Below are 12,836 nucleotides of genomic sequence, written 5' to 3'. Positions count from 1 at the left end.
ATAGATAGGACAGATTATATAGAGAGAGACAACAGGAAAGCATTTGGAGGAGAGAGGGAGCGGGATCGGCAAAGGACCTCAAGAAGGGAATCGAACTCGGGTCACCGTGAGCGCAGTTGCGCTGTATGTCGACGCAATAACCATGAGGCTATTGGTGCTGACAACAGGTCGCATATGTTAATGCTCAACGGGCCTGTCTGAATGGGACAAACAGACCAGATGCATCTCTCATCAATTCACTCTGCTTGTCCCTGTGTGGTCTGTCCACTAGTTTATGATTCATGGCACATGAGCCTACTAATGACCAACATCAGCGTTCAAGCCAAGCTGGAAGATTAACCAGCTCACAACTTATTATTGACATTGATAAAATGGGGACACAGACAAATACACAGACTATTTGGGAAGAGTAGACAGCCAGTCCGTTGGAAGCAGGTCATGTTTATTTATGGCACAGCTGCATAGGGTAATAATAACAACCAAGTCAACATATTGTTGAAATCAAAATGAGAGTTTTGTGGATTTTTGTCTGTTATCCATTTACCTTTGGCATGACCCACCCCAAAACACAAAACATGCCTTTTTCCAATGATGGCCATTTAAAATTAGCAGTGTAATCTGATTTTTTATTTATTTATTTATTTGTAGTATGTATATTTTATATATTTATAGAGATGTATTTTTAGTTCATAATGTATTTATTTTTTATAATATAAAATATATATATTTCATTTTTATTAAACATATTTTAATTTACATTTAATTGTTATTTTTAGTATATTTGTACACCTCCTGAGTTAACTTTTTTAATTAAAGAAAAAAAAGTTTTTCAGTAATAGGAATCACATATTCAGGATCTAAATTCCTAAGAAGCTGTTCATGCATTCAAAAGAATGAAGTAGCAGAGTTCATTCAAGAAGGGTAATTAATCATATACACCAGGAAGAAACCCCTGTAATAAATGACCGGGAATGTTCATAGGGCAATCAGACTGTCACCATTGATCCTACACATTCTGATCAGCAGTACTCCTGACGTCATTTCACTAATTTACCTTTATGCGTTAAGCTGCACATCACAATGTTTCATTCAACTCATCGACCAGCATCAAATTAGCCTCTCAATATTTCAAACCCGAGGAATAAGCACTCGTGTTCACTGATCTAAGAGGCAGTTACCTGGAACTGAGTTCTTACCTCAAAAGGTTTCAAGCACAAGAAGAAAATGAACGGCACTCCAAGGCCTTTACAAACAGATCTGGAGTTCTTACTTGGCACGGCGAGCATACAGGGTGACACTGAGAAAACAAAAAGATGGAGGGGAGCAGGAGGAGGAAAAGTGGTTCATAAAGTCGATCAATAAAGAGAGATCAATGCTTTTGTGAGGACTCAAGCAGACCCTTGGGAGTTTTGGCTACGGAGAACATGGCAGAGTATTGTGTCTGTAATCCCCTTCTCTCTTTCTGTGTTTTCAGAGAGGGCTCCATTTGGAGAGCGGCTTCACACTGGCCCCACGCTTCTGGCCCACTTTTAAAGAAACTAGTTCCTTTGCCTTTGCCTCAGGCATGAATGAATCATAAATTTGAGGGAGCTGGATACTAGAGAAGGTACTGTAGAATCCTGTTAAGGCCGTGCTGACTAATATGATGCGACTGGTTACAGAAAATACATCTTGCAGCAAATCTGATGAGAACTCTCCAGAGGAAGTAAGAAAATATGGTTTTCCAATATACTGGGGAAAGCTGCAATTTATTTGTTTTGCTTGTTTATCGATCACCCTGATGAATGTGAACCTGCAACTTTTTGTCTGTCTGTCTGTCTATATCTATCTATCTATCTATCTATCGCTCTCTCTGTCTTTCTCTGTTTATCTATACAGTAGATGAACACAAGCATTGATTTGTTTTAAATAATAAAAAATAAATAAAATGTCAATGTGCTATTTATAGTATCTATCCACCAAAATGCTACAGTTTCTACAGTTATTGTTATTAATGTAAAATCATAATAAATTAGTACTGGATTAGGTTCCAGCATTGTTAGCATATTTTTTTCTGTCCTTTTAATTACTTTTTTTCTGTCATTTTAAAATGAGTTTATTTCCACAGTTAATGTACTACCAGCAGTAGCTATGTTATTTTAGGGAAACTATGATTTCCATGAAGAGAAGGTTTGATTTCCACAGAAATAGTGCTTTTACACACATTATCTGCTGCATGTCTCGAAAGGCTTGAGCTCAATGAGTAACTTTTCCAAAATGTTTCAGAAAAAATATCAAATTATGTCTCGGTAATGTTATGATCAGGGTGAGAGGCAAACATTATAAATGTTGTGCGTTCCTCTCATTAATGTTTTATCGGGGAACATGCAGCGAAGTGTGTCAAAGCGAATCCCGCATGACACACGCGCACACAGATTCAATTAGATTTTCAATTTTGTGCAGATATTTATTAAATGGCACTGATTTTTCGGCACATTTTATTTTCCAGCTGTGGCTAATGTATAATGTATGTGCTGTCAACCTTTGATGTTTAAATTCTGGTACTCTCACGAGGCTTAAATACATGCAAACACCTGTTAATTATTTTTCATCTACTGCATTTAAATGACTCCTAAAGGTTTGATTACTGCCAGTTGAAGTCATGCAGATCTGATGAAGAAAAGCAGATGCTCTTGCGCAGTGATATATGATGGGCCTAAAGTATGGTAAGTTCATATTTTCTCAAACAGTTTTTATTTAATCCTTGTGATTTTTTTAAATAGTTTAACAGTGCTATTTTCAGCAACTCTATAGTAATCATCAAACATTTGTATTTCTATTAAAAATGGTGTCCTGAATAGATTGCTTTGAATGCATTTAGTGCAATTTTGCCACAATAACATTATTCCTATAGTAAAACCGTGTTAAAGAGTTGCATGGGAAGTTTTGCAGGCATATTTGTAATGATTTTCTTTTGTTTCAAATGTGTGCCTTGCACATAACTACTGATAGCCGCTCTGTCAATAAAACAAATGAATAATCTAGATTCCACTCAGTTGTTACCAGCTATAAAATCTCAGCTATGCTCCACAAATTTTAATGTACTGCATTAATTCAAACTCACCATGTCCTTGATCCAAATGCCTGTGGCTGGCTGTTGGCGCTGTAGTACAGTAGGTGAGTGTAGGTTGTGTGTGAGGATTGAGTGGACAAAAGGCCCAATATTTCTCTGCGCAAATGACCCACTTGGGCTTTCGGCCATTAGCCGGGTGAGGATCTCAACAAATGATGCCATCTGCACTGTGTGTGTCCCCCGCATGAGGAATGAAAAAAAACTAAACAATGGATGGATTACTTTGGCCCGCATGGTCCCATCAGGATGTGCCTGGTGGTGAAAGCCCCTGGACGCTTAGAGAGCCATCATGTGTCATATAGCAAGGTTTGGACTCACAGGAACTGGTTTTATGTCCTTAGTGTAGCCATAGGCACTGCAGCACGCTATTCTAGAGACAGCAGTTAACATGACCTGTTCTGTCTTCCAGCAGTACATTCATCAGAGACGGCTCCATCTACAAGTGCTTTTCCCTGAGAAAGAGCGAGACAGACGGATGGATGGAGGGATGGCGACATTAGTTTCCTGTTCATGCTGCGTTTGTTGTGTGAAAAGTGCCTTCTTTTATTGAAAAAGAATTGCACTCCGTTTTTATTGTTTGCATATCACATTAAAGCTGCGTTTCATTCTGCGGGAGAATCGTTGCGGAAGCGCCAGCCATTACTGTGATTGATTTTTCGGTCGGCAGGCGCGTGGCTGTGCTAGATCCATCACCCGTTCTCCCTGCTCTTTGCTCACACTCTCGCAGAGAGTGAAAAACAATCGCCCTCGTTTCTCCCCAGCAGCGAGGCAGCGCCGCCTCATTCTGTTTTGGGTGTCTATTAGCTTCCCAGACTTCAATAGATTATAATAATGGTTATTGTCCCTTGTGTCACATTATAGATATGAGTTGATGCTGCATGCCCGTGAAAGAACATTTCAGCTCATAGTGTGAGACTAGTTGCCCATCCCTGAATCGCACTGGGAGGATTCGAAGCTAACGGATTTCACCACTTATTTCAATTATGTGGGGGCAACTCTTATACGCGGTCTCTTGAGTTATTTTCTGCTACCGTGCGCAGAGAAAACAGCACAGTAGTTAAAGATGTGCGCAGATCCACCTCTGCTGTGTAAACAATGTTTATTGAGTTTTGTCGGTGGGAATCGGTTGAGTGGTTTAAGTAGTATGGTTTGCATTATATCCTATTACGTGCCTGGATCATATTCATACTCATGCAAGAGCACTGTTCCATTTCTTGCATCTCTTGTGTACAGGTCATTTTTGCTCAGGTAGGTTTGACTCCGATAATGCAGCATAAATAATACAGGATGAATGCAGCATTTAGCAAGGATTGGTTTTTATTACTCTTTGCAGAAACAGCTGTATCTGACTGTGGTTCATTTGGAATGACAGAACAGTGAGATGAGAGGTGTGTTTTAAAGATCTGTTGATTATTTTTTATTTGAGTTTTAAACTCAATAGGAGGTATTACTGGGTGAAACTCTGCCCAGGTCAAATTTCACCCCAAAATCAATAATGTGTGTTAATTGTTTTGTTGTTTAGTCATTCATTCATTATGAAACATTGGACATTTACCCCAAATTCTCATCCCTATAAATGCATCTGGATTTTTTAAAATTCATATTGTCAGTAGACTTTCATTTTAATAATTAACTATTTGTAATTAGTAAATTCTAAACACTAATTTGTGCTAATAAAGACTGGGAAAAAATTTATCTGAAAGCACTATAGAAATATATTTTCAAATTGCACTAATGAGAGTGTTATTTTTTATAATTTAATTGTGTTAAATACAAAAAAAAATTCTGAGAATTAGTTTTAGTTTTATTGGTTTGTTTTTGCATGGCAATGAGAATGGCGGGAAATGTGCAAGATTTAAAATAATTTCATTCTAAAATAGGTTTCATTTTCTTACAAAAGAAAGATTTCTTGATTTCTTCTTTCTTTGTTTTGATGTTGGTGTTGACAGGTTTTGTAAGATTCACCCTTGATCAAACTCTTATATCAAACACAGAGATCATTTCAAGCATTTTCCCACCAAATTAAATGTTCTGCTTGTAATCGTACAGTATGCAAATGGTTCACTCTGATTCACTGAACAGGTTTCGCAATAGAATATGAAACCACACAGAAATCACTTCTTGGTTGTAGGCAACAACCTGACTGTTTACCAGGGTTCTGCTTAGTTCAGAGACATATTCATATTTTATTCTCAGTAAGTGTTGCCTGAAATATCATTTGAAAAATGCATATTTCTAATCCTTTGATTGCACCAAGCAAGCAGAATTATGCTACATTAATTCACTTAAGTGCCTTGGGCAAAATATTATATGATGAAGACATTCATCTGGGCTTTGTATTTTTTTTTTTTCAAATGCATTCGAAGATGTGACAGAGGAAGGTGGAGTAATTAACTGAGAGGAACATTAATTGTGTTATTCTTATGACTGCTGTATGTAAATCATTTTAATGAGTACAGCGAAAAAGAGTGTGATATAGGAAAGGTATGGACACTAATTAATTTCTGTATCAACAACAGTGTCATCGACATTATACATTTTTTATTCCCACTTTGTTTATTCTCTCATAGTTTACTAGTGTGCTTATGGAGCACTTCTCTGTACAATTTACATTTATTAAACAATAAGCCACTGATTTTAAGATAGGGTGATGGGAAATGTGATATGGAAAAATCATTGTAATATCCTCAAGTGGCTTATTGTTTTTATTAAATGGCAACATCAATATGATAGCAGACACTTATGTTCAATAAATAATTACATTTGTTAATGATCATAAACAATTCTCCTGCTAAGTAATATAATTAATTAGCTCAACTGCTGGCTGTTTATGGTTGCCAAGCAACATAATGATCATAGATGAATGCACATTAATATAGAAATCAATTGATGTGCAATCACAGGTGTGTTATATCGTTGTTCATCCAATCATACTGTATACATTTGTTTAATAAGGCAAAATTCTAATGTGCATTTTCTCTCATGATAAGTTTTTTTAATTTATTATGGCATCATGAGAGTAATTTATATATGTTAATATATAAAAAATTATGTAAATCACTTTTTGCTACATTGCATATATGCAACCTACTCATACAGATTTTGCCTTATACTGAGATGCGCTGTTATTTATTATATGTTTAGTGGCACTTGAACTGGGAAACACAAACAGAATTCCATCCTACAGCTGCTGCAAAAGCTGGATCTTTTTGCCAGACGTTCAGAGGCCAGAGCATTTGGCAGCTCAGTTGGTTTCTGTTACTGAAACGTTATTGAACATGATTAACTGCTTGATCTGAAAATGTACAGTTTTGGAAAGCTCTCGTGCTCACAAGTCTGGCTTCATTCACATAACATAAAAGCCAATAGCTCTGTTTTTTTACACATCAGTCAAGGACACAGGCATTTGTTTCCCTTTACACATAGATTTTGTTATAGTAAAGATGTGCTCACAATTCAGCCATATATACACACTGTCAAACAATGGACCCTCAAGCCATTATGAGCCAATTATATTAGGGTTAAACTGCAGATACAGAGCAAATTTACTCTGTTTACATGTTGCATGAAAGCAGGTACTATATTGTGTTGCTTGGCTTTTTAATGCTGTGCAAATTCAACACAAATGTGTTTACAAAGAAATCACAATCGTGGAAAACAATGTATCATGCTTGTAATTGTTTACTAACTGGTTAGAATTTGCATACTCTACTGGCTGAAACTAAATCTAGAACGATATATCTGCATATAAATAGATAAATAAGGATTTGAGAGTGTCTGTGTCTGTCTGTGTCCATCAGATGCTGTTTTACCCCCGAGAAGAAACACTGCATGATGTATGGACTTGTGTCCAGGGCCCCATCTCATGGTTCACGGGGAGCCCCCAAGATTTGCGGTAAGCCACTGTGTTTACATTGTGAGCACATTAGTCAACTGTTATTTAGATAAGGGCCAAGTTTCATTTGAGACACTTTATGATCCTCACGAGGCATTCTTCACATAAGCATCCAGGGTATTTTACAAACCCCCCCCTCTCTCTCAATCTGTTTTTTGAAAAAGAAACGAGAAGCGCAGTTACAAAGCTCCCTGCTGAGGAGGTGGACTCAGCCTCCAGGCTGATCATATGGCCGGCGGCCTGATTCGTGCAGCTCTTGACAGATACAAGCAGCCCAAATTTCCCCCTGTTTTGCAGTCTGCCGCTCCATGTGTTGCTTATATTTATAGCCCTGGCTGTAGTGTCCGTGCACATAATAGTTTTAGCATTGCTGCCACATTTGCAATAGCAAACACTTCAGAGTGGTAGCAAAGGATTTGGGGTTTAAATATTAGTATGTTTTGAAGGGTAGAGCTAAAATGAGGCTTTTGTTTTCAGTATGTTTTCTAAGGATAGAAAGGGAGATAAAAGTAGGGGTTTTGACCTTTTGGAATAATTTGTTTTTGGTAATGGTAATGATTTGTGTGCTTGGATGCTGCTGATGTCATGGAGGGATTTCGTTATGACATACTTAAGCAATTTATTTGAAAAGTCTCAGTACATGGTCAGATATTAACCCTTTAAAGGACTATTTCAAATAAAAATTCTCATCAGCTCATCTTCATGTGTAACAGATGTTAGGTAGAATATTCAAGATGCTCTTTTCCTTACACATCAGTAGATTTGTACTGTCAGTCTCCAAAAAGCACCATGAAATATAAAACCAGTTAATATGACCTGTGCACAATTCTTTTACTAAAGCTATGCAGTAGCTATCAAACCATACAGTATTTTCTGTTGCCTCTATTTGATCTTGCTGCATTGCAATTAGTCACACGATATCACTGATGTTAAACCTGCAGATTACATTTTAGATCTTACAATGAAGACAGATTTTATCTGAAATCATATCAGTGAATAACCACTTTCAGCTATCGTACTGTATTTCTCCAGGAGACTAGGAATGTAGCACACAAGTTGCAAGTATGCAAAGCAGCAGTAAATATTCGAATAAAGTTGAGCAAACAGGGAAAATGCTAAAAGGAGGTCAGTCTTATATCAGAGTTTCCATGACCTCTAGATATATACAGTAAAAATATCTCATGATCGATAAAACAAGATATATTTACTTGAAAAAACTAAACAAAATATTAAGTCTTTTTTTAGAGAAATCTAATTGACAATGGAGTAAGACAAATAAAGAAAAAAAAAACTAATTTGGATGGAACACTATTTTGTTTTGGATTTTATTACCAAAACCTCTAAAACAGGATTTGATATGTCATTTTGCACAAAAATAAAAGCTTAAAACAAGATAAATTCACTTTAAGATATTTTTCAAGTATGTTTAGATATTTATACTGCAGACAACACAAGCATACTGAGTAAGAAAATTATATATATATATATTTTTTAAATTAGGTTAGTTTGTAAATTATCTTTCAACTATTATATTGTTTTCCAGGTAATGGATATCGAACAGCTCTCCATCTCTATCCATCTACAAATACCCCAGCAGTGGATCTGGCACAGTGCAGGACTTATCAGCCGTCTGTAGAATGTAGCCCTGGGTTACACATAAAACAATGGCATTCTTTCAGTTAACACCAGAGACTCTAGGACCCAGCGAGTCTCTTCCCTCCTCATCAGGCTCCCTTAGTTCCAGAGCTCAGTGAGCGGTCTCAGAACAGAGTGCAAAGAGAGAGAGAGAACGAGGGAGGGAGAGAAAAAAGCCAAGTGAATGTTAGAGTCCACTGTGGTCACTGCTGAAATACTGAATCTGAGAGAAATGGAGGGATTAACCAGTCGGATTTAAAAATCTGGAGCTCATGCGGAGGCAGCCAATCGGGACGATCTGGATTAAAAGGTTTGTGTGTGATTGATCATTCTTGCTGTAATCTATCAGGGCTTTCTGTTTTGTCAGGAGTCAGCCGGCGTGCAAGAGCGTCCGCGGGCATATAGACGCTGCTGGGAGCTCCTGGCTGGTGAGTCTAGGTACGTGTGGGACATGTGCTACTTACGCCGGATGAAATATTGTGACAGCAGAGACAGGAAAGAGGGCACGCTCCTGACACTGAGGAATGGAAGTCGCTGCAGCTGCAAACAGTGCTGGAAGAGGTCTAGACCGTCTCTCGCTGAGCGTGCCTTGGGGGTCATTCCCTCGCTGTCCTAGTAGACCGGTTGATGTTTTTCTCGGTGCCGATGAAGCAACATCTCGCCCTCAGGGGGTAGGGCACTCTGTTCTGGTCGGCATTGTTTGTATTTGATGTTCTCAAGTTCAGCACCCAGGGTTCTGCGTGGGGAACTTTGCTCCGAGACTTGTCAACAAATGCAGTGTTAAATAAAGCAGCCACGAGTGAAGTTTGAATGTGCTCGCTGGGTGGAAAACAAGTCAGCGCAGGGAAGAAGTGAGCCACATTGCTCCAAACGATTCCACCCGCTTAAACCGAGGAGACAGAGAGACTACTGGGAAACTATGCAGTGAGCGCTTGTGTGTGTGTGTGTGTGTGTGTGTAGCGTTCTTCCTATATTCACACAAAAATGTGTTCCCATTCCTGTCTGCAAGGATAAACAGGCATATATTACTTTTTACTGTTGGTTCATTTCTAGTTTCCGCTGGGAAAACAAAGCTTTCTTATTGTAATCTGATAGTTTTAAGTTGCAGTTCTCCAGTTCAGCTGTCTTTTCTGTGCACAACAGCTGAAAGTCCTGTCCTAGATGCATGCTCCATGTCAGCTTTTTGCCTTGCAACTGTAATCCTGCATGCTCTCTGTTCATTTGCATTCATGAGCATTAAGTTCTGCTCATCCACAGTCTGCTGTTAAAACGAACCGCATGAGTGTGTTGGTACACATCACATCCTGTGGATTTATTGTCATTAGAGCTGGACTCTGGTAACTCTGGCCGTTCTGCTGAGCTCTGAGCTTTCTGTGGTTGTCTGCAAGTCTCTTTACCACAGTGTTACAGCAATTTCTTTCTGGGAATCCGAGATGCTGAGCTTGTGTGTTCCGCAAGAGTTTCCATTTTCGTCTTAAAAAATACTGAAATACCTTGATGGCATTGTCCTATTTGGAAAAAGCTTGTGGCGTGGAGGCTGTTTTGCTGGGAAAAAATGAGCTCTAGGATTTATAACCTACTTTAGTCACTAGATGTTTCTATAAATACGTAGAGTGCAGTGAAGACAGTTTTGGGCTGTTTTATGCAAACTGGCCTGTCGTGCCGTAAGTTTTCCCTGACCCTCTGTTTCCATGTGGCCGCTCCTCACTGCCTATAGCACGAGCTATCTCCGCCTATGAAAACACGGCTCGTGATTGGCTGATCCTGCAGATGTACAGGAAGTTCAGGGTTTCTAATAACCACCCAGAGACACAGTTACCATAGAGACAAAGATAAGCCCCCTTACTAAAAAAAAGGAAAAAAAGCCTGCATGTCATCACAGCAGCCTGCAGAAAGTGTCTGCTCTCTCTCTCTCTCTCTCTCTCTCTCTCTCTCTCTCGCTCTCTCTCACTCTCACTCTCTCTCTCTCTTCTGCCAGTTCTCCTATTAGCAGCTGCTAAAACAGTACAGCACCTACCTTATGAAGGTTGCCTTCTCTCACTGCTCTTCAAATGCACGTGAGTTCTGCTTTGCTTTTTACAAACTTTCCTCAAATCCTTTATACGTCGTTACCGTGCTCGTGCACTCACTCGTGTAAACTTCTGGTGAGCGCACCAGAACTGGAGGCTTTTAACAAATCTAAAGCATTGACCCGTGCCTAGAGGTCATGTTTGTGCTTTTGTGTGCACCCTTTCCCGTGGTTTACACAGACCGTAACGATGTCCGTCTGTCTGGCCAGAGCTATTTGTGGGATCTGATGTAATGGCAGGCTGTGTGTAATGTTGATACCACTGGCTGCACGTTAATTGATTTCAGGAGTATTGTTGAGGCTGTTAAAATGCTGCGTCTCAGACCAAGAGCATTTGAAGGACTCGAGGCTACAGCCCACACTTTTAAGTCCGGTTCCTTGCAAACTGTTTTTAGCAAGCATCTTCTGCAAGTTTTCCTCAACAGTTGGAGGGGAGGCTGTGGGGGCTGGGGTTGAGGAGCTGTTTCGTGTAACGTGCCGAAGGGAGGCAGAGCTGCCGGTGAAAGGGCTTCCTGTTGATGGGAGTCTTGTGTTATCTGAGGAAAGGGCCTGTTGGCAGGAAATGTGTCAGCCGCTTGTTTTCTTTAAAGTAAGAGGATGTGTCGTGGATCGCTTGTTTCGTCTTCGGCAGGAGGTTTGGAGAGGGGAGGGAAATCGCTTTGCTCTGAACTTTTGTGAAATTCGATACATGTTGCCTTGACAATTTCTCCTCAGTTGGTGCGCGCCGCCGTTGTCATCACGGCATGCGAACAAAGCCTCTTGAAAGATCCAATATCCTCGAGCAAAACTGTATGCCCCACCGTACACCCTTTCAAATTCAAATGCCATACAAATTCCTGCTCAGAAAGTGACTATTATAGTTCAGATTTGGTTGTCGGTGCAGTCTGAGCCGGTCTTAGAGGAGGGTTTAACCGTGTCCGTGTACACTCGCAGCATGGCAGACTCCATCTCTCATTTGGCACATTTGCATTTCAGGAGATTAAGCATCAGAAGTTTCCCAGTATGGTGGGTGGCTGTTGGCCCGGGGCGTGCAGAGAGCTGGCATTATTCAAGCACGCTGGGCCGCGGGACGAGACTAGGGCGCCGTCCATCCGTCACAGTTGAGAGGTGAAGCTGGCTGCCGAGGAGGTCAAGGCGCTTTTTATTTTGAGGCAGTGGAGTGTGGGGCTCCTCAGCGGTGCACCTCATCTTTTTTGTCCGTCTGAGATCTTGTAACAACAGCCAGTGGGTTGAGTTTTGCGCCGCCCCTCATGAACATTAAACAGCACGGCAAATCGGAGACGAGCGCTCGACGAGGCAGAGAAATATGTCAAAACATCAGAGGAGTAGACAGGCAAAAAAACACCTGATGGGAAAGAATGGGAAATATGCATGATGGTTCAGATTCAGAGTTTCACTCAACGCTCTACTGTCGCGCGCCTACTAGAGCGTAAAGTGAATATGGAAGAGGGTAGACTCAGATAGTCCTATTAAATGTTTTCGCTTGCGATTTGCGGCTGAATTCTCCAGGGCCTTTTCCTTGTGATGTGTAGCTCAGCAAACCGTTGGAGTCTGTGATAAAGGTCTCCAGTCAAAACGCATCTCCTCATCGGGTGTTCTGTCGCGTGTGACTGAAAGCGTCACGTCCTCAATCAAAATGAGGCCATACATCTTCACCCCTCTATGCTATCTCCCCTCTATCGCTCTCTCCCCCTGGTGACCTTCAAGCTTTTTATTTTATCTCTATCTTAGTGATTAAGTGTCTGGAATGCAAGTGATGATGGTGGCAGCCTAATGAATGATAGACCCTTGGCAGCAGTACCTCTGGGAAGCACGTTTACCGCTTGCTGAGCTCTGGCTAAAAATGAGTGAACTACAAAGACATGTTTTGAATCTCACACTTGTCTCGTTTTAATCTAAAATTAACTCTATCCCCTTCAAGACCACCTTTTCTCTGGGTTTTGTTTCCTTTTTGCACAGTCTCCCCTTATTTTTGGTGCGTCTCTGGTTGCACAGGAGGGAAAAAATAACTGCAAATTTGATGTAAACACTTGGAATTCCAGCAGAGAAAAATGAGAAGTGTAGCTGCTGCTGAAATGGCTGGCCACTTAGATCCAGTGTGAGTGCACGACCGGCTCTCTAATGCA

General features: G+C 40.2%; 1 protein-coding gene across 3 annotated transcripts in view; it reads left to right on the top strand.

The window, feature by feature from the left end:
- The first annotated feature begins 8,690 nt into the window (after window positions 1-8,690).
- The window catches only part of LOC107755777 (forkhead box protein N3-like), a 109,370-nt gene continuing 105,224 nt past the window's right edge, over window positions 8,691-12,836 (top strand). The window contains exon 1 of one of the 3 annotated variants that reach the window (XM_016572678.1): window positions 8,691-8,952. The gene's annotated coding sequence lies outside the window, so the exon portion shown is untranslated. Of the gene's footprint in view, window positions 9,071-9,441; window positions 9,567-12,836 lie in introns of those variants that run through there. The other 2 variants (XM_016572679.1, XM_016572680.1) reach the window with 2 other exon arrangements.

This window comes from Sinocyclocheilus rhinocerous, unplaced genomic scaffold (assembly GCF_001515625.1).
Source record: "Sinocyclocheilus rhinocerous isolate Xijiao unplaced genomic scaffold, SAMN03320098_v1.1 scaffold1163, whole genome shotgun sequence".
In the NCBI taxonomy this organism is placed as follows: domain Eukaryota; kingdom Metazoa; phylum Chordata; class Actinopteri; order Cypriniformes; family Cyprinidae; genus Sinocyclocheilus; species Sinocyclocheilus rhinocerous.
The sequence above is the reverse complement of the archived record's forward strand: the minus strand, read 5'-3'. Positions and strand labels throughout refer to the sequence as shown.